The sequence below is a fragment of the Rhinoderma darwinii genome (assembly GCF_050947455.1).
Source record: "Rhinoderma darwinii isolate aRhiDar2 chromosome 5 unlocalized genomic scaffold, aRhiDar2.hap1 SUPER_5_unloc_10, whole genome shotgun sequence".
NCBI lineage: Eukaryota > Metazoa > Chordata > Amphibia > Anura > Rhinodermatidae > Rhinoderma > Rhinoderma darwinii.
The window spans coordinates 124,999-147,677 of NW_027461766.1; the positions used below are offsets into that span (position 1 = coordinate 124,999).

Consider the following 22,679-nt stretch of genomic DNA (forward strand, 5'->3'; position numbering starts at 1 on the left):
TGGAACACCTCATTCACCTTCCTTGTCTTCTCTCCGCCCTCCCTTTTAGGTAAGTTAAAGAGCTGCACCTGAGCCAGCCACTGATTGATTGATTGATTGATTGATTGATTGATTGATTGATTGATTGATTGATTGATTGATTGATGCAGCACAACAGTCAAATAGTGGAGTGGAGTAGGGGAACAGCAAACAGCCAATAAAGCAGCCCGCCCGCTCGCCTGCCCGCCACAATGGACCTACCTGTGTACACTAGATGGATGTGATGGAATGTACTGTCGTCCCTACATTTCAAGAAGAAGTAAGAATTGCAGTTGCAACAAAGCCTTGCTTGCCTACAAAGAGAGCAGCAATTTGGATTTGTTACTATGTTACCTAGAAGAATAACAAACTGTGCAAGGATGGAGGTTGTAGGAGCAAGGAGAAGTTGTCTGTTAAGTTGGTGGATGCCTATTTTCCATTTTGCAGTCCCTTGTCTCCCTCTTGTGGCCTCCTGGAGGCAACTAGCTGTGCAAAAAAAAGACAGCCTGGCGGCCGGCTGTTGCATTGTTGCCCTCTCAGGCAACACTGAGTGACTGACTGAGCCTCACCGTCTTATATAAAGTTCAGACGGAACTTTGCACGTGTCATAGTGGAGCCCTCAGGATTCCAGAGCCAGCTTTCTGACATCATAATGGGGCCTCAGAGATAAAAGCCTGGGCCCAGGCAGTGTTGGTCAGTGCTGCTCAGCAGGCAGCACTGGACTGGACTGGATTACAGCTGATACAAGGTGTGAAGGAACAAGGGGTGGCTGTGGGCATGCACTTGCTGCCGCTGCCAGTGTTTATCTGCATGGCAGCAGGGCATTTGGGCGTTGCCAGGAAGGCGTTTTTATGTAGATTCCTCCTCTTTCAGCACTGCATTGTGGTGCAAGCAAAAGAAGCAAATCCTGTCTGGCTTCCTCTCCGGCCTTTATTCACCTCCCGTGTAGCTGTGAGTGTGTGAGCCTGCAGGGCCCCATGGAATTGCCTAGAAGTAGGCTGAATCGCTGCAAGGGCTGAACAGCAGTATCGGGCAGGCTCGGGCAACGCGCGGCCCGTTCGGGTTATCGCTTCTCGGCCTTTTGGCTAACATCAAGTGTAGTATCTGTTCTTATCAGTTTAATATCTGATACGTCCCCTATCTGGGGACCATATATTAAATGGATTTTTAGAACAGGGAGATGGAAATAGAGCTTGCTCTGTCCACTCCACGCATTGACCTGGTATTGCAGTATTTCCAGGACCGGTGCACCCTTTCCTTATGTGTTGACTAAAAGCAGATTCCAAAAGTGTTTTTTGTCTTTGCTATTGTTTCTGTCTTTCTGAAGGGATCTCCCCTTTTAATCCCATTATTTCAACACCTGTTGGACAATGCATGAGTGATAATGAGCTCATTGATTAAATGCAATTAATGAATAGATTGCCACCTCTTGTTGTGTGTCGTCTGTGTTTCTGTGTTTCCGGCATTTCACATTGGAACACCTCATTCACCTTCCTTGTCTTCTCTCCGCCCTCCCTTTTAGGTAAGTTAAAGAGCTGCACCTGAGCCAGCCACTTGATTGATTGATTGATTGATTGATTGATTGATTGATTGATTGATTGATTGATTGATTGATTGATTGATTGATGCAGCACAACAGTCAAATAGTGGAGTGGAGTAGGGGAACAGCAAACAGCCAATAAAGCAGCCCGCCCGCTCGCCTGCCCGCCACAATGGACCTACCTGTGTACACTAGATGGATGTGATGGAATGTACTGTCGTCCCTACATTTCAAGAAGAAGTAAGAATTGCAGTTGCAACAAAGCCTTGCTTGCCTACAAAGAGAGCAGCAATTTGGATTTGTTACTATGTTACCTAGAAGAATAACAAACTGTGCAAGGATGGAGGTTGTAGGAGCAAGGAGAAGTTGTCTGTAAAGTTGGTGGATGCCTATTTTCCATTTTGCAGTCCCTTGTCTCCCTCTTGTGGCCTCCTGGAGGCAACTAGCTGTGCAAAAAAAAGACAGCCTGGCGGCCGGCTGTTGCAGTGTTGCCCTCTCAGGCAACACTGAGTGACTGACTGAGCCTCACCGTCTTATATAGAGTTCAGACGGAACTTTGCACGTGTCATAGTGGAGCCCTCAGGATTCCAGAGCCAGCTTTCTGACATCATAATGGGGCCTCAGAGATAAAAGCCTGGGCCCAGGCAGTGTTGGTCAGTGCTGCTCAGCAGGCAGCACTGGACTGGACTGGATTACAGCTGATACAAGGTGTGAAGGAACAAGGGGTGGCTGTGGGCATGCACTTGCTGCCGCTGCCAATGTTTATCTGCATGGCAGCAGGGCATTTGGGCGTTGCCAGGAAGGCGTTTTTATGTAGATTCCTCCTCTTTCAGCACTGCATTGTGGTGCAAGCAAAAGAAGCAAATCCTGTCTGGCTTCCTCTCCGGCCTTTATTCACCTCCCGTGTAGCTGTGAGTGTGTGAGCCTGCAGGGCCCCATGGAATTGCCTAGAAGTAGGCTGAATCGCTGCAAGGGCTGAACAGCAGTATCGGGCAGGCTCGGGCAACGCGCGGCCCGTTCGGGTTATCGCTTCTCGGCCTTTTGGCTAAGATCAAGTGTAGTATCTGTTCTTATCAGTTTAATATCTGATACGTCCCCTATCTGGGGACCATATATTAAATGGATTTTTAGAACAGGGAGATGGAAATAGAGCTTGCTCTGTCCACTCCACGCATTGACCTGGTATTGCAGTATTTCCAGGACCGGTGCACCCTTTCCTTATGTGTTGACTAAAAGCAGATTCCAAAAGTGTTTTTTGTCTTTGCTATTGTTTCTGTCTTTCTGAAGGGATCTCCCCTTTTAATCCCATTATTTCAACACCTGTTGGACAATGCATGAGTGATAATGAGCTCATTGATTAAATGCAATTAATGAATAGATTGCCACCTCTTGTTGTGTGTCGTCTGTGTTTCTGTGTTTCCGGCATTTCACATTGGAACACCTCATTCACCTTCCTTGTCTTCTCTCCGCCCTCCCTTTTAGGTAAGTTAAAGAGCTGCACCTGAGCCAGCCACTGATTGATTGATTGATTGATTGATTGATTGATTGATTGATTGATTGATTGATGCAGCACAACAGTCAAATAGTGGAGTGGAGTAGGGGAACAGCAAACAGCCAATAAAGCAGCCCGCCCGCTCGCCTGCCCGCCACAATGGACCTACCTGTGTACACTAGATGGATGTGATGGAATGTACTGTCGTCCCTACATTTCAAGAAGAAGTAAGAATTGCAGTTGCAACAAAGCCTTGCTTGCCTACAAAGAGAGCAGCAATTTGGATTTGTTACTATGTTACCTAGAAGAATAACAAACTGTGCAAGGATGGAGGTTGTAGGAGCAAGGAGAAGTTGTCTGTAAAGTTGGTGGATGCCTATTTTCCATTCTGCAGTCCCTTGTCTCCCTCTTGTGGCCTCCTGGAGGCAACTAGCTGTGCAAAAAAAAGACAGCCTGGCGGCCGGCTGTTGCAGTGTTGCCCTCTCAGGCAACACTGAGTGACTGACTGAGCCTCACCGTCTTATATAAAGTTCAGACGGAACTTTGCACGTGTCATAGTGGAGCCCTCAGGATTCCAGAGCCAGCTTTCTGACATCATAATGGGGCCTCAGAGATAAAAGCCTGGGCCCAGGCAGTGTTGGTCAGTGCTGCTCAGCAGGCAGCACTGGACTGGACTGGATTACAGCTGATACAAGGTGTGAAGGAACAAGGGGTGGCTGTGGGCATGCACTTGCTGCCGCTGCCAGTGTTTATCTGCATGGCAGCAGGGCATTTGGGCGTTGCCAGGAAGGCGTTTTTATGTAGATTCCTCCTCTTTCAGCACTGCATTGTGGTGCAAGCAAAAGAAGCAAATCCTGTCTGGCTTCCTCTCCGGCCTTTATTCACCTCCCGTGTAGCTGTGAGTGTGTGAGCCTGCAGGGCCCCATGGAATTGCCTAGAAGTAGGCTGAATCGCTGCAAGGGCTGAACAGCAGTATCGGGCAGGCTCGGGCAACGCGCGGCCCGTTCGGGTTATCGCTTCTCGGCCTTTTGGCTAAGATCAAGTGTAGTATCTGTTCTTATCAGTTTAATATCTGATACGTCCCCTATCTGGGGACCATATATTAAATGGATTTTTAGAACAGGGAGATGGAAATAGAGCTTGCTCTGTCCACTCCACGCATTGACCTGGTATTGCAGTATTTCCAGGACCGGTGCACCCTTTCCTTATGTGTTGACTAAAAGCAGATTCCAAAAGTGTTTTTTGTCTTTGCTATTGTTTCTGTCTTTCTGAAGGGATCTCCCCTTTTAATCCCATTATTTCAACACCTGTTGGACAATGCATGAGTGATAATGAGCTCATTGATTAAATGCAATTAATGAATAGATTGCCACCTCTTGTTGTGTGTCGTCTGTGTTTCTGTGTTTCCGGCATTTCACATTGGAACACCTCATTCACCTTCCTTGTCTTCTCTCCGCCCTCCGTTTTAGGTAAGTTAAAGAGCTGCACCTGAGCCAGCCACTGATTGATTGATTGATTGATTGATTGATTGATTGATTGATTGATTGATTGATTGATTGATTGATTGATGCAGCACAACAGTCAAATAGTGGAGTGGAGTAGGGGAACAGCAAACAGCCAATAAAGCAGCCCGCCCGCTCGCCTGCCCGCCACAATGGACCTACCTGTGTACACTAGATGGATGTGATGGAATGTACTGTCGTCCCTACATTTCAAGAAGAAGTAAGAATTGCAGTTGCAACAAAGCCTTGCTTGCCTACAAAGAGAGCAGCAATTTGGATTTGTTACTATGTTACCTAGAAGAATAACAAACTGTGCAAAGATGGAGGTTGTAGGAGCAAGGAGAAGTTGTCTGTAAAGTTGGTGGATGCCTATTTTCCATTTTGCAGTCCCTTGTCTCCCTCTTGTGGCCTCCTGGAGGCAACTAGCTGTGCAAAAAAAAGACAGCCTGGCGGCCGGCTGTTGCAGTGTTGCCCTCTCAGGCAACACTGAGTGACTGACTGAGCCTCACCGTCTTATATAAAGTTCAGACGGAACTTTGCACGTGTCATAGTGGAGCCCTCAGGATTCCAGAGCCAGCTTTCTGACATCATAATGGGGCCTCAGAGATAAAAGCCTGGGCCCAGGCAGTGTTGGTCAGTGCTGCTCAGCAGGCAGCACTGGACTGGACTGGATTACAGCTGATACAAGGTGTGAAGGAACAAGGGGTGGCTGTGGGCATGCACTTGCTGCCGCTGCCAGTGTTTATCTGCATGGCAGCAGGGCATTTGGGCGTTGCCAGGAAGGCGTTTTTATGTAGATTCCTCCTCTTTCAGCACTGCATTGTGGTGCAAGCAAAAGAAGCAAATCCTGTCTGGCTTCCTCTCCGGCCTTTATTCACCTCCCGTGTAGCTGTGAGTGTGTGAGCCTGCAGGGCCCCATGGAATTGCCTAGAAGTAGGCTGAATCGCTGCAAGGGCTGAACAGCAGTATCGGGCAGGCTCGGGCAACGCGCGGCCCGTTCGGGTTATCGCTTCTCGGCCTTTTGGCTAAGATCAAGTGTAGTATCTGTTCTTATCAGTTTAATATCTGATACGTCCCCTATCTGGGGACCATATATTAAATGGATTTTTAGAACAGGGAGATGGAAATAGAGCTTGCTCTGTCCACTCCACGCATTGACCTGGTATTGCAGTATTTCCAGGACCGGTGCACCCTTTCCTTATGTGTTGACTAAAAGCAGATTCCAAAAGTGTTTTTTGTCTTTGCTATTGTTTCTGTCTTTCTGAAGGGATCTCCCCTTTTAATCCCATTATTTCAACACCTGTTGGACAATGCATGAGTGATAATGAGCTCATTGATTAAATGCAATTAATGAATAGATTGCCACCTCTTGTTGTGTGTCGTCTGTGTTTCTGTGTTTCCGGCATTTCACATTGGAACACCTCATTCACCTTCCTTGTCTTCTCTCCGCCCTCCCTTTTAGGTAAGTTAAAGAGCTGCACCTGAGCCAGCCACTGATTGATTGATTGATTGATTGATTGATTGATTGATTGATTGATTGATTGATTGATTGATTGATGCAGCACAACAGTCAAATAGTGGAGTGGAGTAGGGGAACAGCAAACAGCCAATAAAGCAGCCCGCCCGCTCGCCTGCCCGCCACAATGGACCTACCTGTGTACACTAGATGGATGTGATGGAATGTACTGTCGTCCCTACATTTCAAGAAGAAGTAAGAATTGCAGTTGCAACAAAGCCTTGCTTGCCTACAAAGAGAGCAGCAATTTGGATTTGTTACTATGTTACCTAGAAGAATAACAAACTGTGCAAGGATGGAGGTTGTAGGAGCAAGGAGAAGTTGTCTGTAAAGTTGGTGGATGCCTATTTTCCATTTTGCAGTCCCTTGTCTCCCTCTTGTGGCCTCCTGGAGGCAACTAGCTGTGCAAAAAAAAGACAGCCTGGCGGCCGGCTGTTGCAGTGTTGCCCTCTCAGGCAACACTGAGTGACTGACTGAGCCTCACCGTCTTATATAAAGTTCAGACGGAACTTTGCACGTGTCATAGTGGAGCCCTCAGGATTCCAGAGCCAGCTTTCTGACATCATAATGGGGCCTCAGAGATAAAAGCCTGGGCCCAGGCAGTGTTGGTCAGTGCTGCTCAGCAGGCAGCACTGGACTGGACTGGATTACAGCTGATACAAGGTGTGAAGGAACAAGGGGTGGCTGTGGGCATGCACTTGCTGCCGCTGCCAGTGTTTATCTGCATGGCAGCAGGGCATTTGGGCGTTGCCAGGAAGGCGTTTTTATGTAGATTCCTCCTCTTTCAGCACTGCATTGTGGTGCAAGCAAAAGAAGCAAATCCTGTCTGGCTTCCTCTCCGGCCTTTATTCACCTCCCGTGTAGCTGTGAGTGTGTGAGCCTGCAGGGCCCCATGGAATTGCCTAGAAGTAGGCTGAATCGCTGCAAGGGCTGAACAGCAGTATCGGGCAGGCTCGGGCAACGCGCGGCCCGTTCGGGTTATCGCTTCTCGGCCTTTTGGCTAAGATCAAGTGTAGTATCTGTTCTTATCAGTTTAATATCTGATACGTCCCCTATCTGGGGACCATATATTAAATGGATTTTTAGAACAGGGAGATGGAAATAGAGCTTGCTCTGTCCACTCCACGCATTGACCTGGTATTGCAGTATTTCCAGGACCGGTGCACCCTTTCCTTATGTGTTGACTAAAAGCAGATTCCAAAAGTGTTTTTTGTCTTTGCTATTGTTTCTGTCTTTCTGAAGGGATCTCCCCTTTTAATCCCAATATTTCAACACCTGTTGGACAATGCATGAGTGATAATGAGCTCATTGATTAAATGCAATTAATGAATAGATTGCCACCTCTTGTTGTGTGTCGTCTGTGTTTCTGTGTTTCCGGCATTTCACATTGGAACACCTCATTCACCTTCCTTGTCTTCTCTCCGCCCTCCCTTTTAGGTAAGTTAAAGAGCTGCACCTGAGCCAGCCACTGATTGATTGATTGATTGATTGATTGATTGATTGATTGATTGATGCAGCACAACAGTCAAATAGTGGAGTGGAGTAGGGGAACAGCAAACAGCCAATAAAGCAGCCCGCCCGCTCTCCTGCCCGCCACAATGGACCTACCTGTGTACACTAGATGGATGTGATGGAATGTACTGTCGTCCCTACATTTCAAGAAGAAGTAAGAATTGCAGTTGCAACAAAGCCTTGCTTGCCTACAAAGAGAGCAGCAATTTGGATTTGTTACTATGTTACCTAGAAGAATAACAAACTGTGCAAGGATGGAGGTTGTAGGAGCAAGGAGAAGTTGTCTGTAAAGTTGGTGGATGCCTATTTTCCATTTTGCAGTCCCTTGTCTCCCTCTTGTGGCCTCCTGGAGGCAACTAGCTGTGCAAAAAAAAGACAGCCTGGCGGCCGGCTGTTGCAGTGTTGCCCTCTCAGGCAACACTGAGTGACTGACTGAGCCTCACCGTCTTATATAAAGTTCAGACGGAACTTTGCACGTGTCATAGTGGAGCCCTCAGGATTCCAGAGCCAGCTTTCTGACATCATAATGGGGCCTCAGAGATAAAAGCCTGGGCCCAGGCAGTGTTGGTCAGTGCTGCTCAGCAGGCAGCACTGGACTGGACTGGATTACAGCTGATACAAGGTGTGAAGGAACAAGGGGTGGCTGTGGGCATGCACTTGCTGCCGCTGCCAGTGTTTATCTGCATGGCAGCAGGGCATTTGGGCGTTGCCAGGAAGGCGTTTTTATGTAGATTCCTCCTCTTTCAGCACTGCATTGTGGTGCAAGCAAAAGAAGCAAATCCTGTCTGGCTTCCTCTCCGGCCTTTATTCACCTCCCGTGAAGCTGTGAGTGTGTGAGCCTGCAGGGCCCCATGGAATTGCCTAGAAGTAGGCTGAATCGCTGCAAGGGCTGAACAGCAGTATCGGGCAGGCTCGGGCAACGCGCGGCCCGTTCGGGTTATCGCTTCTCGGCCTTTTGGCTAAGATCAAGTGTAGTATCTGTTCTTATCAGTTTAATATCTGATACGTCCCCTATCTGGGGACCATATATTAAATGGATTTTTAGAACAGGGAGATGGAAATAGAGCTTGCTCTGTCCACTCCACGCATTGACCTGGTATTGCAGTATTTCCAGGACCGGTGCACCCTTTCCTTATGTGTTGACTAAAAGCAGATTCCAAAAGTGTTTTTTGTCTTTGCTATTGTTTCTGTCTTTCTGAAGGGATCTCCCCTTTTAATCCCATTATTTCAACACCTGTTGGACAATGCATGAGTGATAATGAGCTCATTGATTAAATGCAATTAATGAATAGATTGCCACCTCTTGTTGTGTGTCGTCTGTGTTTCTGTGTTTCCGGCATTTCACATTGGAACACCTCATTCACCTTCCTTGTCTTCTCTCCGCCCTCCCTTTTAGGTAAGTTAAAGAGCTGCACCTGAGCCAGCCACTGATTGATTGATTGATTGATTGATTGATTGATTGATGCAGCACAACAGTCAAATAGTGGAGTGGAGTAGGGGAACAGCAAACAGCCAATAAAGCAGCCCGCCCGCTCGCCTGCCCGCCACAATGGACCTACCTGTGTACACTAGATGGATGTGATGGAATGTACTGTCGTCCCTACATTTCAAGAAGAAGTAAGAATTGCAGTTGCAACAAAGCCTTGCTTGCCTACAAAGAGAGCAGCAATTTGGATTTGTTACTATGTTACCTAGAAGAATAACAAACTGTGCAAGGATGGAGGTTGTAGGAGCAAGGAGAAGTTGTCTGTAAAGTTGGTGGATGCCTATTTTCCATTTTGCAGTCCCTTGTCTCCCTCTTGTGGCCTCCTGGAGGCAACTAGCTGTGCAAAAAAAAGACAGCCTGGCGGCCGGCTGTTGCAGTGTTGCCCTCTCAGGCAACACTGAGTGACTGACTGAGCCTCACCGTCTTATATAAAGTTCAGACGGAACTTTGCACGTGTCATAGTGGAGCCCTCAGGATTCCAGAGCCAGCTTTCTGACATCATAATGGGGCCTCAGAGATAAAAGCCTGGGCCCAGGCAGTGTTGGTCAGTGCTGCTCATCAGGCAGCACTGGACTGGACTGGATTACAGCTGATACAAGGTGTGAAGGAACAAGGGGTGGCTGTGGGCATGCACTTGCTGCCGCTGCCAGTGTTTATCTGCATGGCAGCAGGGCATTTGGGCGTTGCCAGGAAGGCGTTTTTATGTAGATTCCTCCTCTTTCAGCACTGCATTGTGGTGCAAGCAAAATAAGCAAACCCTGTCTGGCTTCCTCTCCGGCCTTTATTCACCTCCCGTGTAGCTGTGAGTGTGTGAGCCTGCAGGGCCCCATGGAATTGCCTAGAAGTAGGCTGAATCGCTGCAAGGGCTGAACAGCAGTATCGGGCAGGCTCGGGCAACGCGCGGCCCGTTCGGGTTATCGCTTCTCGGCCTTTTGGCTAAGATCAAGTGTAGTATCTGTTCTTATCAGTTTAATATCTGATACGTCCCCTATCTGGGGACCATATATTAAATGGATTTTTAGAACAGGGAGATGGAAATAGAGCTTGCTCTGTCCACTCCACGCATTGACCTGGTATTGCAGTATTTCCAGGACTGGTGCACCCTTTCCTTATGTGTTGACTAAAAGCAGATTCCAAAAGTGTTTTTTGTCTTTGCTATTGTTTCTGTCTTTCTGAAGGGATCTCCCCTTTTCCCCTTTTAATCCCATTATTTCAACACCTGTTGGACAATGCATGAGTGATAATGAGCTCATTGATTAAATGCAATTAATGAATAGATTGCCACCTCTTGTTGTGTGTCGTCTGTGTTTCTGTGTTTCCGGCATTTCACATTGGAACACCTCATTCACCTTCCTTGTCTTCTCTCCGCCCTCCCTTTTAGGTAAGTTAAAGAGCTGCACCTGAGCCAGCCACTGATTGATTGATTGATTGATTGATTGATTGATTGATTGATTGATTGATTGATTGATTGATTGATTGATGCAGCACAACAGTCAAATAGTGGAGTGGAGTAGGGGAACAGCAAACAGCCAATAAAGCAGCCCGCCCGCTCGCCTGCCCGCCACAATGGACCTACCTGTGTACACTAGATGGATGTGATGGAATGTACTGTCGTCCCTACATTTCAAGAAGAAGTAAGAATTGCAGTTGCAACAAAGCCTTGCTTGCCTACAAAGAGAGCAGCAATTTGGATTTGTTACTATGTTACCTAGAAGAATAACAAACTGTGCAAAGATGGAGGTTGTAGGAGCAAGGAGAAGTTGTCTGTAAAGTTGGTGGATGCCTATTTTCCATTTTGCAGTCCCTTGTCTCCCTCTTGTGGCCTCCTGGAGGCAACTAGCTGTGCAAAAAAAAGACAGCCTGGCGGCCGGCTGTTGCAGTGTTGCCCTCTCAGGCAACACTGAGTGACTGACTGAGCCTCACCGTCTTATATAAAGTTCAGACGGAACTTTGCACGTGTCATAGTGGAGCCCTCAGGATTCCAGAGCCAGCTTTCTGACATCATAATGGGGCCTCAGAGATAAAAGCCTGGGCCCAGGCAGTGTTGGTCAGTGCTGCTCAGCAGGCAGCACTGGACTGGACTGGATTACAGCTGATACAAGGTGTGAAGGAACAAGGGGTGGCTGTGGGCATGCACTTGCTGCCGCTGCCAGTGTTTATCTGCATGGCAGCAGGGCATTTGGGCGTTGCCAGGAAGGCGTTTTTATGTAGATTCCTCCTCTTTCAGCACTGCATTGTGGTGCAAGCAAAAGAAGCAAATCCTGTCTGGCTTCCTCTCCGGCCTTTATTCACCTCCCGTGTAGCTGTGAGTGTGTGAGCCTGCAGGGCCCCATGGAATTGCCTAGAAGTAGGCTGAATCGCTGCAAGGGCTGAACAGCAGTATCGGGCAGGCTCGGGCAACGCGCGGCCCGTTCGGGTTATCGCTTCTCGGCCTTTTGGCTAAGATCAAGTGTAGTATCTGTTCTTATCAGTTTAATATCTGATACGTCCCCTATCTGGGGACCATATATTAAATGGATTTTTAGAACAGGGAGATGGAAATAGAGCTTGCTCTGTCCACTCCACGCATTGACCTGGTATTGCAGTATTTCCAGGACCGGTGCACCCTTTCCTTATGTGTTGACTAAAAGCAGATTCCAAAAGTGTTTTTTGTCTTTGCTATTGTTTCTGTCTTTCTGAAGGGATCTCCCCTTTTAATCCCATTATTTCAACACCTGTTGGACAATGCATGAGTGATAATGAGCTCATTGATTAAATGCAATTAATGAATAGATTGCCACCTCTTGTTGTGTGTCGTCTGTGTTTCTGTGTTTCCGGCATTTCACATTGGAACACCTCATTCACCTTCCTTGTCTTCTCTCCGCCCTCCCTTTTAGGTAAGTTAAAGAGCTGCACCTGAGCCAGCCACTGATTGATTGATTGATTGATTGATTGATTGATTGATTGATTGATTGATGCAGCACAACAGTCAAATAGTGGAGTGGAGTAGGGGAACAGCAAACAGCCAATAAAGCAGCCCGCCCGCTCGCCTGCCCGCCACAATGGACCTACCTGTGTACACTAGATGGATGTGATGGAATGTACTGTCGTCCCTACATTTCAAGAAGAAGTAAGAATTGCAGTTGCAACAAAGCCTTGCTTGCCTACAAAGAGAGCAGCAATTTGGATTTGTTACTATGTTACCTAGAAGAATAACAAACTGTGCAAGGATGGAGGTTGTAGGAGCAAGGAGAAGTTGTCTGTAAAGTTGGTGGATGCCTATTTTCCATTTTGCAGTCCCTTGTCTCCCTCTTGTGGCCTCCTGGAGGCAACTAGCTGTGCAAAAAAAAGACAGCCTGGCGGCCGGCTGTTGCAGTGTTGCCCTCTCAGGCAACACTGAGTGACTGACTGAGCCTCACCGTCTTATATAAAGTTCAGACGGAACTTTGCACGTGTCATAGTGGAGCCCTCAGGATTCCAGAGCCAGCTTTCTGACATCATAATGGGGCCTCAGAGATAAAAGCCTGGGCCCAGGCAGTGTTGGTCAGTGCTGCTCAGCAGGCAGCACTGGACTGGACTGGATTACAGCTGATACAAGGTGTGAAGGAACAAGGGGTGGCTGTGGGCATGCACTTGCTGCCGCTGCCAGTGTTTATCTGCATGGCAGCAGGGCATTTGGGCGTTGCCAGGAAGGCGTTTTTATGTAGATTCCTCCTCTTTCAGCACTGCATTGTGGTGCAAGCAAAAGAAGCAAATCCTGTCTGGCTTCCTCTCCGGCCTTTATTCACCTCCCGTGTAGCTGTGAGTGTGTGAGCCTGCAGGGCCCCATGGAATTGCCTAGAAGTAGGCTGAATCGCTGCAAGGGCTGAACAGCAGTATCGGGCAGGCTCGGGCAACGCGCGGCCCGTTCGGGTTATCGCTTCTCGGCCTTTTGGCTAAGATCAAGTGTAGTATCTGTTCTTATCAGTTTAATATCTGATACGTCCCCTATCTGGGGACCATATATTAAATGGATTTTTAGAACAGGGAGATGGAAATAGAGCTTGCTCTGTCCACTCCACGCATTGACCTGGTATTGCAGTATTTCCAGGACCGGTGCACCCTTTCCTTATGTGTTGACTAAAAGCAGATTCCAAAAGTGTTTTTTGTCTTTGCTATTGTTTCTGTCTTTCTGAAGGGATCTCCCCTTTTAATCCCATTATTTCAACACCTGTTGGACAATGCATGAGTGATAATGAGCTCATTGATTAAATGCAATTAATGAATAGATTGCCACCTCTTGTTGTGTGTCGTCTGTGTTTCTGTGTTTCCGGCATTTCACATTGGAACACCTCATTCACCTTCCTTGTCTTCTCTCCGCCCTCCCTTTTAGGTAAGTTAAAGAGCTGCACCTGAGCCAGCCACTGATTGATTGATTGATTGATTGATTGATTGATTGATTGATTGATTGATGCAGCACAACAGTCAAATAGTGGAGTGGAGTAGGGGAACAGCAAACAGCCAATAAAGCAGCCCGCCCGCTCGCCTGCCCGCCACAATGGACCTACCTGTGTACACTAGATGGATGTGATGGAATGTACTGTCGTCCCTACATTTCAAGAAGAAGTAAGAATTGCAGTTGCAACAAAGCCTTGCTTGCCTACAAAGAGAGCAGCAATTTGGATTTGTTACTATGTTACCTAGAAGAATAACAAACTGTGCAAGGATGGAGGTTGTAGGAGCAAGGAGAAGTTGTCTGTAAAGTTGGTGGATGCCTATTTTCCATTTTGCAGTCCCTTGTCTCCCTCTTGTGGCCTCCTGGAGGCAACTAGCTGTGCAAAAAAAAGACAGCCTGGCGGCCGGCTGTTGCAGTGTTGCCCTCTCAGGCAACACTGAGTGACTGACTGAGCCTCACCGTCTTATATAAAGTTCAGACGGAACTTTGCACGTGTCATAGTGGAGCCCTCAGGATTCCAGAGCCAGCTTTCTGACATCATAATGGGGCCTCAGAGATAAAAGCCTGGGCCCAGGCAGTGTTGGTCAGTGCTGCTCATCAGGCAGCACTGGACTGGACTGGATTACAGCTGATACAAGGTGTGAAGGAACAAGGGGTGGCTGTGGGCATGCACTTGCTGCCGCTGCCAGTGTTTATCTGCATGGCAGCAGGGCATTTGGGCGTTGCCAGGAAGGCGTTTTTATGTAGATTCCTCCTCTTTCAGCACTGCATTGTGGTGCAAGCAAAATAAGCAAATCCTGTCTGGCTTCCTCTCCGGCCTTTATTCACCTCCCGTGTAGCTGTGAGTGTGTGAGCCTGCAGGGCCCCATGGAATTGCCTAGAAGTAGGCTGAATCGCTGCAAGGGCTGAACAGCAGTATCGGGCAGGCTCGGGCAACGCGCGGCCCGTTCGGGTTATCGCTTCTCGGCCTTTTGGCTAAGATCAAGTGTAGTATCTGTTCTTATCAGTTTAATATCTGATACGTCCCCTATCTGGGGACCATATATTAAATGGATTTTTAGAACAGGGAGATGGAAATAGAGCTTGCTCTGTCCACTCCACGCATTGACCTGGTATTGCAGTATTTCCAGGACTGGTGCACCCTTTCCTTATGTGTTGACTAAAAGCAGATTCCAAAAGTGTTTTTTGTCTTTGCTATTGTTTCTGTCTTTCTGAAGGGATCTCCCCTTTTAATCCCATTATTTCAACACCTGTTGGACAATGCATGAGTGATAATGAGCTCATTGATTAAATGCAATTAATGAATAGATTGCCACCTCTTGTTGTGTGTCGTCTGTGTTTCTGTGTTTCCGGCATTTCACATTGGAACACCTCATTCACCTTCCTTGTCTTCTCTCCGCCCTCCCTTTTAGGTAAGTTAAAGAGCTGCACCTGAGCCAGCCACTGATTGATTGATTGATTGATTGATTGATTGATTGATTGATTGATTGATTGATGCAGCACAACAGTCAAATAGTGGAGTGGAGTAGGGGAACAGCAAACAGCCAATAAAGCAGCCCGCCCGCTCGCCTGCCCGCCACAATGGACCTACCTGTGTACACTAGATGGATGTGATGGAATGTACTGTCGTCCCTACATTTCAAGAAGAAGTAAGAATTGCAGTTGCAACAAAGCCTTGCTTGCCTACAAAGAGAGCAGCAATTTGGATTTGTTACTATGTTACCTAGAAGAATAACAAACTGTGCAAGGATGGAGGTTGTAGGAGCAAGGAGAAGTTGTCTGTAAAGTTGGTGGATGCCTATTTTCCATTTTGCAGTCCCTTGTCTCCCTCTTGTGGCCTCCTGGAGGCAACTAGCTGTGCAAAAAAAAGACAGCCTGGCGGCCGGCTGTTGCAGTGTTGCCCTCTCAGGCAACACTGAGTGACTGACTGAGCCTCACCGTCTTATATAAAGTTCAGACGGAACTTTGCACGTGTCATAGTGGAGCCCTCAGGATTCCAGAGCCAGCTTTCTGACATCATAATGGGGCCTCAGAGATAAAAGCCTGGGCCCAGGCAGTGTTGGTCAGTGCTGCTCAGCAGGCAGCACTGGACTGGACTGGATTACAGCTGATACAAGGTGTGAAGGAACAAGGGGTGGCTGTGGGCATGCACTTGCTGCCGCTGCCAGTGTTTATCTGCATGGCAGCAGGGCATTTGGGCGTTGCCAGGAAGGCGTTTTTATGTAGATTCCTCCTCTTTCAGCACTGCATTGTGGTGCAAGCAAAAGAAGCAAATCCTGTCTGGCTTCCTCTCCGGCCTTTATTCACCTCCCGTGTAGCTGTGAGTGTGTGAGCCTGCAGGGCCCCATGGAATTGCCTAGAAGTAGGCTGAATCGCTGCAAGGGCTGAACAGCAGTATCGGGCAGGCTCGGGCAACGCGCGGCCCGTTCGGGTTATCGCTTCTCGGCCTTTTGGCTAAGATCAAGTGTAGTATCTGTTCTTATCAGTTTAATATCTGATACGTCCCCTATCTGGGGACCATATATTAAATGGATTTTTAGAACAGGGAGATGGAAATAGAGCTTGCTCTGTCCACTCCACGCATTGACCTGGTATTGCAGTATTTCCAGGACCGGTGCACCCTTTCCTTATGTGTTGACTAAAAGCAGATTCCAAAAGTGTTTTTTGTCTTTGCTATTGTTTCTGTCTTTCTGAAGGGATCTCCCCTTTTAATCCCATTATTTCAACACCTGTTGGACAATGCATGAGTGATAATGAGCTCATTGATTAAATGCAATTAATGAATAGATTGCCACCTCTTGTTGTGTGTCGTCTGTGTTTCTGTGTTTCCGGCATTTCACATTGGAACACCTCATTCACCTTCCTTGTCTTCTCTCCGCCCTCCCTTTTAGGTAAGTTAAAGAGCTGCACCTGAGCCAGCCACTGATTGATTGATTGATTGATTGATTGATTGATTGATTGATTGATTGATTGATGCAGCACAACAGTCAAATAGTGGAGTGGAGTAGGGGAACAGCAAACAGCCAATAAAGCAGCCCGCCCGCTCGCCTGCCCGCCACAATGGACCTACCTGTGTACACTAGATGGATGTGATGGAATGTACTGTCGTCCCTACATTTCAAGAAGAAGTAAGAATTGCAGTTGCAACAAAGCCTTGCTTGCCTACAAAGAGAGCAGCAATTTGGATTTGTTACTATGTTACCTAGAAGAATAACAAACTGTGCAAGGATGGAGGTTGTAGGAGCAAGGAGAAGTTGTCTGTAAAGTTGGTGGATGCCTATTTTCCATTTTGCAGTCCCTTGTCTCCCTCTTGTGGCCTCCTGGAGGCAACTAGCTGTGCAAAAAAAAGACAGCCTGGCGGCCGGCTGTTGCAGTGTTGCCCTCTCAGGCAACACTGAGTGACTGACTGAGCCTCACCGTCTTATATAAAGTTCAGACGGAACTTTGCACGTGTCATAGTGGAGCCCTCAGGATTCCAGAGCCAGCTTTCTGACATCATAATGGGGCCTCAGAGATAAAAGCCTGGGCCCAGGCAGTGTTGGTCAGTGCTGCTCAGCAGGCAGCACTGGACTGGACTGGATTACAGCTGATACAAGGTGTGAAGGAACAAGGGGTGGCTGTGGGCATGCACTTGCTGCCGCTGCCAGTGTTTATCTGCATGGCAGCAGGGCATTTGGGCGTTGCCAGGAAGGCGTTTTTATGTAGATTCCTCCTCTTTCAGCACTGCATTGTGGTGCAAGCAAAAGAAGCAAATCCTGTCTGGCTTCCTCTCCGGCCTTTATTCACCTCCCGTGTAGCTGTGAGTGTGTGAGCCTGCAGGGCCCCATGGAATTGCCTAGAAGTAGGCTGAATCGCTGCAAGGGCTGAACAGCAGTATCGGGCAGGCTCGGGCAACGCGCGGCCCGTTCGGGTTATCGCTTCTCGGCCTTTTGGCTAAGATCAAGTGTAGTATCTGTTCTTATCAGTTTAATATCTGATACGTCCCCTATCTGGGGACCATATATTAAATGGATTTTTAGAACAGGGAGATGGAAATAGAGCTTGCTCTGTCCACTCCACGCATTGACCTGGTATTGCAGTATTTCCAGGACCGGTGCACCCTTTCCTTATGTGTTGACTAAAAGCAGATTCCAAAAGTGTTTTTTGTCTTTGCTATTGTTTCTGTCTTTCTGAAGGGATCTCCCCTTTTAATCCCATTATTTCAACACCTGTTGGACAATGCATGAGTGATAATGAGCTCATTGATTAAATGCAATTAATGAATAGATTGCCACCTCTTGTTGTGTGTCGTCTGTGTTTCTGTGTTTCCGGCATTTCACATTGGAACACCTCATTCACCTTCCTTGTCTTCTCTCCGCCCTCCCTTTTAGGTAAGTTAAAGAGCTGCACCTGAGCCAGCCACTGATTGATTGATTGATTGATTGATTGATTGATTGATTGATTGATGCAGCACAACAGTCAAATAGTGGAGTGGAGTAGGGGAACAGCAAACAGCCAATAAAGCAGCCCGCCCGCTCGCCTGCCCGCCACAATGGACCTACCTGTGTACACTAGATGGATGTGATGGAATGTACTGTCGTCCCTACATTTCAAGAAGAAGTAAGAATTGCAGTTGCAACAAAGCCTTGCTTGCCTACAAAGAGAGCAGCAATTTGGATTTGTTACTATGTTACCTAGAAGAATAACAAACTGTGCAAGGATGGAGGTTGTAGGAGCAAGGAGAAGTTGTCTGTAAAGTTGGTGGATGCCTATTTTCCATTTTGCAGTCCCTTGTCTCCCTCTTGTGGCCTCCTGGAGGCAACTAGCTGTGCAAAAAAAAGACAGCCTGGCGGCCGGCTGTTGCAGTGTTGCCCTCTCAGGCAACACTGAGTGACTGACTGAGCCTCACCGTCTTATATAAAGTTCAGACGGAACTTTGCACGTGTCATAGTGGAGCCCTCAGGATTCCAGAGCCAGCTTTCTGACATCATAATGGGGCCTCAGAGATAAAAGCCTGGGCCCAGGCAGTGTTGGTCAGTGCTGCTCAGCAGGCAGCACTGGACTGGACTGGATTACAGCTGATACAAGGTGTGAAGGAACAAGGGGTGGCTGTGGGCATGCACTTGCTGCCGCTGCCAGTGTTTATCTGCATGGCAGCAGGGCATTTGGGCGTTGCCAGGAAGGCGTTTTTATGTAGATTCCTCCTCTTTCAGCACTGCATTGTGGTGCAAGCAAAAGAAGCAAATCCTGTCTGGCTTCCTCTCCGGCCTTTATTCACCTCCCGTGTAGCTGTGAGTGTGTGAGCCTGCAGGGCCCCATGGAATTGCCTAGAAGTAGGCTGAATCGCTGCAAGGGCTGAACAGCAGTATCGGGCAGGCTCGGGCAACGCGCGGCCCGTTCGGGTTATCGCTTCTCGGCCTTTTGGCTAAGATCAAGTGTAGTATCTGTTCTTATCAGTTTAATATCTGATACGTCCCCTATCTGGGGACCATATATTAAATGGATTTTTAGAACAGGGAGATGGAAATAGAGCTTGCTCTGTCCACTCCACGCATTGACCTGGTATTGCAGTATTTCCAGGACCGGTGCACCCTTTCCTTATGTGTTGACTAAAAGCAGATTCCAAAAGTGTTTTTTGTCTTTGCTATTGTTTCTGTCTTTCTGAAGGGATCTCCCCTTTTAATCCCATTATTTCAACACCTGTTGGACAATGCATGAGTGATAATGAGCTCATTGATTAAATGCAATTAATGAATAGATTGCCACCTCTTGTTGTGTGTCGTCTGTGTTTCTGTGTTTCCGGCATTTCACATTGGAACACCTCATTCACCTTCCTTGTCTTCTCTCCGCCCTCCCTTTTAGGTAAGTTAAAGAGCTGCACCTGAGCCAGCCACTGATTGATTGATTGATTGATTGATTGATTGATTGATTGATTGATTGATTGATGCAGCACAACAGTCAAATAGTGGAGTGGAGTAGGGGAACAGCAAACAGCCAATAAAGCAGCCCGCCCGCTCGCCTGCCCGCCACAATGGACCTACCTGTGTACACTAGATGGATGTGATGGAATGTACTGTCGTCCCTACATTTCAAGAAGAAGTAAGAATTGCAGTTGCAACAAAGCCTTGCTTGCCTACAAAGAGAGCAGCAATTTGGATTTGTTACTATGTTACCTAGAAGAATAACAAACTGTGCAAGGATGGAGGTTGTAGGAGCAAGGAGAAGTTGTCTGTAAAGTTGGTGGATGCCTATTTTCCATTTTGCAGTCCCTTGTCTCCCTCTTGTGGCCTCCTGGAGGCAACTAGCTGTGCAAAAAAAAGACAGCCTGGCGGCCGGCTGTTGCAGTGTTGCCCTCTCAGGCAACACTGAGTGACTGACTGAGCCTCACCGTCTTATATAAAGTTCAGACGGAACTTTGCACGTGTCATAGTGGAGCCCTCAGGATTCCAGAGCCAGCTTTCTGACATCATAATGGGGCCTCAGAGATAAAAGCCTGGGCCCAGGCAGTGTTGGTCAGTGCTGCTCAGCAGGCAGCACTGGACTGGACTGGATTACAGCTGATACAAGGTGTGAAGGAACAAGGGGTGGCTGTGGGCATGCACTTGCTGCCGCTGCCAGTGTTTATCTGCATGGCAGCAGGGCATTTGGGCGTTGCCAGGAAGGCGTTTTTATGTAGATTCCTCCTCTTTCAGCACTGCATTGTGGTGCAAGCAAAAGAAGCAAATCCTGTCTGGCTTCCTCTCCGGCCTTTATTCACCTCCCGTGTAGCTGTGAGTGTGTGAGCCTGCAGGGCCCCATGGAATTGCCTAGAAGTAGGCTGAATCGCTGCAAGGGCTGAACAGCAGTATCGGGCAGGCTCGGGCAACGCGCGGCCCGTTCGGGTTATCGCTTCTCGGCCTTTTGGCTAAGATCAAGTGTAGTATCTGTTCTTATCAGTTTAATATCTGATACGTCCCCTATCTGGGGACCATATATTAAATGGATTTTTAGAACAGGGAGATGGAAATAGAGCTTGCTCTGTCCACTCCACGCATTGACCTGGTATTGCAGTATTTCCAGGACCGGTGCACCCTTTCCTTATGTGTTGACTAAAAGCAGATTCCAAAAGTGTTTTTTGTCTTTGCTATTGTTTCTGTCTTTCTGAAGGGATCTCCCCTTTTAATCCCATTATTTCAACACCTGTTGGACAATGCATGAGTGATAATGAGCTCATTGATTAAATGCAATTAATGAATAGATTGCCACCTCTTGTTGTGTGTCGTCTGTGTTTCTGTGTTTCCGGCATTTCACATTGGAACACCTCATTCACCTTCCTTGTCTTCTCTCCGCCCTCCCTTTTAGGTAAGTTAAAGAGCTGCACCTGAGCCAGCCACTGATTGATTGATTGATTGATTGATTGATTGATTGATTGATTGATTGATTGATTGATGCAGCACAACAGTCAAATAGTGGAGTGGAGTAGGGGAACAGCAAACAGCCAATAAAGCAGCCCGCCCGCTCGCCTGCCCGCCACAATGGACCTACCTGTGTACACTAGATGGATGTGATGGAATGTACTGTCGTCCCTACATTTCAAGAAGAAGTAAGAATTGCAGTTGCAACAAAGCCTTGCTTGCCTACAAAGAGAGCAGCAATTTGGATTTGTTACTATGTTACCTAGAAGAATAACAAACTGTGCAAGGATGGAGGTTGTAGGAGCAAGGAGAAGTTGTCTGTAAAGTTGGTGGATGCCTATTTTCCATTTTGCAGTCCCTTGTCTCCCTCTTGTGGCCTCCTGGAGGCAACTAGCTGTGCAAAAAAAAGACAGCCTGGCGGCCGGCTGTTGCAGTGTTGCCCTCTCAGGCAACACTGAGTGACTGACTGAGCCTCACCGTCTTATATAAAGTTCAGACGGAACTTTGCACGTGTCATAGTGGAGCCCTCAGGATTCCAGAGCCAGCTTTCTGACATCATAATGGGGCCTCAGAGATAAAAGCCTGGGCCCAGGCAGTGTTGGTCAGTGCTGCTCATCAGGCAGCACTGGACTGGACTGGATTACAGCTGATACAAGGTGTGAAGGAACAAGGGGTGGCTGTGGGCATGCACTTGCTGCCGCTGCCAGTGTTTATCTGCATGGCAGCAGGGCATTTGGGCGTTGCCAGGAAGGCGTTTTTATGTAGATTCCTCCTCTTTCAGCACTGCATTGTGGTGCAAGCAAAAGAAGCAAATCCTGTCTGGCTTCCTCTCCGGCCTTTATTCACCTCCCGTGTAGCTGTGAGTGTGTGAGCCTGCAGGGCCCCATGGAATTGCCTAGAAGTAGGCTGAATCGCTGCAAGGGCTGAACAGCAGTATCGGGCAGGCTCGGGCAACGCGCGGCCCGTTCGGGTTATCGCTTCTCGGCCTTTTGGCTAAGATCAAGTGTAGTATCTGTTCTTATCAGTTTAATATCTGATACGTCCCCTATCTGGGGACCATATATTAAATGGATTTTTAGAACAGGGAGATGGAAATAGAGCTTGCTCTGTCCACTCCACGCATTGACCTGGTATTGCAGTATTTCCAGGACCGGTGCACCCTTTCCTTATGTGTTGACTAAAAGCAGATTCCAAAAGTGTTTTTTGTCTTTGCTATTGTTTCTGTCTTTCTGAAAGGATCTCCCCTTTTAATCCCATTATTTCAACACCTGTTGGACAATGCATGAGTGATAATGAGCTCATTGATTAAATGCAATTAATGAATAGATTGCCACCTCTTGTTGTGTGTCGTCTGTGTTTCTGTGTTTCCGGCATTTCACATTGGAACACCTCATTCACCTTCCTTCTCATTCACCTTCCTTGTCTTCTCTCCGCCCTCCCTTTTAGGTAAGTTAAAGAGCTGCACCTGAGCCAGCCACTGATTGATTGATTGATTGATTGATTGATTGATTGATTGATTGATTGATTGATGCAGCACAACAGTCAAATAGTGGAGTGGAGTAGGGGAACAGCAAACAGCCAATAAAGCAGCCCGCCCGCTCGCCTGCCCGCCACAATGGACCTACCTGTGTACACTAGATGGATGTGATGGAATGTACTGTCGTCCCTACATTTCAAGAAGAAGTAAGAATTGCAGTTGCAACAAAGCCTTGCTTGCCTACAAAGAGAGCAGCAATTTGGATTTGTTACTATGTTACCTAGAAGAATAACAAACTGTGCAAGGATGGAGGTTGTAGGAGCAAGGAGAAGTTGTCTGTAAAGTGTGT

General features: G+C 47.7%; 15 non-coding genes across 15 annotated transcripts; all 15 read left to right on the forward strand.

Moving 5' to 3' along the window:
* Positions 1-1,083: 1,083 nt before the first annotated feature.
* On the forward strand, positions 1,084-1,274 carry LOC142684762 (U2 spliceosomal RNA). The gene has a single exon (XR_012854356.1). It is a non-coding gene; the product is annotated as a U2 spliceosomal RNA (small nuclear RNA).
* A 1,309-nt stretch (positions 1,275-2,583) lies between these two features.
* LOC142684395 (U2 spliceosomal RNA) lies at positions 2,584-2,774 on the forward strand. The gene has a single exon (XR_012854023.1). It is a non-coding gene; the product is annotated as a U2 spliceosomal RNA (small nuclear RNA).
* Positions 2,775-4,062: 1,288 nt separating this feature from the next.
* LOC142684396 (U2 spliceosomal RNA) lies at positions 4,063-4,253 on the forward strand. The gene has a single exon (XR_012854024.1). It is a non-coding gene; the product is annotated as a U2 spliceosomal RNA (small nuclear RNA).
* A 1,304-nt stretch (positions 4,254-5,557) lies between these two features.
* LOC142684397 (U2 spliceosomal RNA) lies at positions 5,558-5,748 on the forward strand. Its single transcript, XR_012854025.1, has one exon. It is a non-coding gene; the product is annotated as a U2 spliceosomal RNA (small nuclear RNA).
* A 1,300-nt stretch (positions 5,749-7,048) lies between these two features.
* Positions 7,049-7,239, forward strand: LOC142684398 (U2 spliceosomal RNA). Its single transcript, XR_012854026.1, has one exon. It is a non-coding gene; the product is annotated as a U2 spliceosomal RNA (small nuclear RNA).
* A 1,280-nt stretch (positions 7,240-8,519) lies between these two features.
* LOC142684399 (U2 spliceosomal RNA) lies at positions 8,520-8,710 on the forward strand. Its single transcript, XR_012854027.1, has one exon. It is a non-coding gene; the product is annotated as a U2 spliceosomal RNA (small nuclear RNA).
* Positions 8,711-9,982: 1,272 nt separating this feature from the next.
* LOC142684738 (U2 spliceosomal RNA) lies at positions 9,983-10,173 on the forward strand. The gene has a single exon (XR_012854334.1). It is a non-coding gene; the product is annotated as a U2 spliceosomal RNA (small nuclear RNA).
* A 1,312-nt stretch (positions 10,174-11,485) lies between these two features.
* LOC142684400 (U2 spliceosomal RNA) lies at positions 11,486-11,676 on the forward strand. The gene has a single exon (XR_012854028.1). It is a non-coding gene; the product is annotated as a U2 spliceosomal RNA (small nuclear RNA).
* A 1,284-nt stretch (positions 11,677-12,960) lies between these two features.
* Positions 12,961-13,151, forward strand: LOC142684403 (U2 spliceosomal RNA). The gene has a single exon (XR_012854030.1). It is a non-coding gene; the product is annotated as a U2 spliceosomal RNA (small nuclear RNA).
* Positions 13,152-14,435: 1,284 nt separating this feature from the next.
* On the forward strand, positions 14,436-14,626 carry LOC142684739 (U2 spliceosomal RNA). The gene has a single exon (XR_012854335.1). It is a non-coding gene; the product is annotated as a U2 spliceosomal RNA (small nuclear RNA).
* Positions 14,627-15,914: 1,288 nt separating this feature from the next.
* On the forward strand, positions 15,915-16,105 carry LOC142684404 (U2 spliceosomal RNA). The gene has a single exon (XR_012854031.1). It is a non-coding gene; the product is annotated as a U2 spliceosomal RNA (small nuclear RNA).
* A 1,288-nt stretch (positions 16,106-17,393) lies between these two features.
* LOC142684405 (U2 spliceosomal RNA) lies at positions 17,394-17,584 on the forward strand. Its single transcript, XR_012854032.1, has one exon. It is a non-coding gene; the product is annotated as a U2 spliceosomal RNA (small nuclear RNA).
* Positions 17,585-18,864: 1,280 nt separating this feature from the next.
* Positions 18,865-19,055, forward strand: LOC142684406 (U2 spliceosomal RNA). The gene has a single exon (XR_012854033.1). It is a non-coding gene; the product is annotated as a U2 spliceosomal RNA (small nuclear RNA).
* A 1,288-nt stretch (positions 19,056-20,343) lies between these two features.
* Positions 20,344-20,534, forward strand: LOC142684407 (U2 spliceosomal RNA). The gene has a single exon (XR_012854034.1). It is a non-coding gene; the product is annotated as a U2 spliceosomal RNA (small nuclear RNA).
* Positions 20,535-21,826: 1,292 nt separating this feature from the next.
* On the forward strand, positions 21,827-22,017 carry LOC142684408 (U2 spliceosomal RNA). The gene has a single exon (XR_012854035.1). It is a non-coding gene; the product is annotated as a U2 spliceosomal RNA (small nuclear RNA).
* Positions 22,018-22,679: the final 662 nt, after the last annotated feature.